Source organism: Octopus bimaculoides, chromosome 29 (assembly GCF_001194135.2).
Source record: "Octopus bimaculoides isolate UCB-OBI-ISO-001 chromosome 29, ASM119413v2, whole genome shotgun sequence".
Taxonomy (NCBI): Eukaryota; Metazoa; Mollusca; class Cephalopoda; order Octopoda; family Octopodidae; genus Octopus; species Octopus bimaculoides.
Genome location: NC_069009.1, coordinates 288,097 through 289,385, shown reverse-complemented (window position 1 = coordinate 289,385; position 1,289 = coordinate 288,097). Strand labels below are relative to the sequence as shown.

At 43.8% G+C, this 1,289-nt stretch overlaps 1 protein-coding gene across 1 annotated transcript in view; it reads right to left on the bottom strand.

Annotated features, from left to right (window-relative positions):
* Positions 1 to 1,015, bottom strand: part of LOC106876535 (zinc finger protein 271) — a 172,309-nt gene extending 171,294 nt beyond the window's left edge. Inside the window, exon 1 of the mRNA XM_052978012.1 lies at positions 957 to 1,015. The gene's annotated coding sequence lies outside the window, so the exon portion shown is untranslated. The remainder of the gene's footprint in view (positions 1 to 956) is intronic.
* Between the last annotated feature and the right edge of the window lie 274 nt (positions 1,016 to 1,289).

The following is a 1,289-nucleotide window of genomic DNA, read 5'->3' as shown; positions in this document are numbered from 1 at the left end:
CTACAACCACTACAACAATCAGTCAGTACCATCCCAGTGAAAAACCACCACCACCACCGCCACCATCACCACCACCACAATCATTACCACCACCACCATCACAACCTCCATCACAACCACCACCACCACCACCACAATCATTACCATTACCACCACCACCACCACCATCACAACTACCACCACCACCATCACAAACTCCATCACAACCACCACCACCATTGTCATGAAAAACCACTACCACTAAAACCATCATCAGCACCACCACAGTATCACTGAGGGAGGCAGAATATGGCCTAACGACCTGCTAGAAAGAGCAGCCAAACTGCCCTGAACTCAGAACCCCAACAAGTTGTGGCTGATGCCGGTGTCACGTAACTGGCACCCGTGCCAGTGGCACGTTAAAAAGCATACTTCGAATGCTGGGCCTCACAGAGGCAATGATAAATGACCAAGACCTTTGGCGATATGCTGTGTGTGAGAAGAGGACCCGTCAAGCCAAGTGATACTATAGTCATGGCCAATGTCAGTGTCACATAATTGGCACCCGTGCCAGTGGCACGTAAACAGTGCCCTTTGAATATTGGGCCTCACGGAAACAATGAGAAGTGACTGAGACCTTTGGCGATATGCTGCGTGTGAGAAAACCCACCAGGCCAAGTGAAATTGTGGTTATTACCAAAAAGCACCCGTTACACTCTTGGAGTGGCCGATGTTAGAAAGGTCATCCAACCGTAGAAACTAAGCTGAATCAGACTGGAAAGTGGTGCAGCCCCACAGCTTACCTGTTTCAATCAAACCATCTAACCCATGCCAGCATGGAAAGCAGACACTAAAGTGATGATGGTGAAGACCCAATCGACTTCAGATTTGGTGTATTGATGTAGGGTAATCTTCAAGTTTAGGGGGCTAAAAAAAAATAAATAAAAATATTCAAGGGAAATAACTGAACGACTTACCAGTATTATCCGTTTTCTTCTAGCTGTTTATAAATAAATCACACCCTAACCCTAACGTCAATCAAATCACGTGTGTGATTTATTCATAAACAGAGATGTACGGAGAATACTGGTAAAACGTTCAGTTACTTCCCTTGAATATTTTCATTTATTTTTTTATCCCCCTAAACTTGAAGATTACCTTGATGTAGTATGTTCATTATTGACATGAAATTCATTTTTGCCATCAATCAATAAATAGTTAATAGTTTGCAACTTTTGAGTAATTTTAGCCAATCAAAAGCCACGCTCACATCAAGGCGCCTGTTTCCATAGTAACAAGTCAAGCGTTGG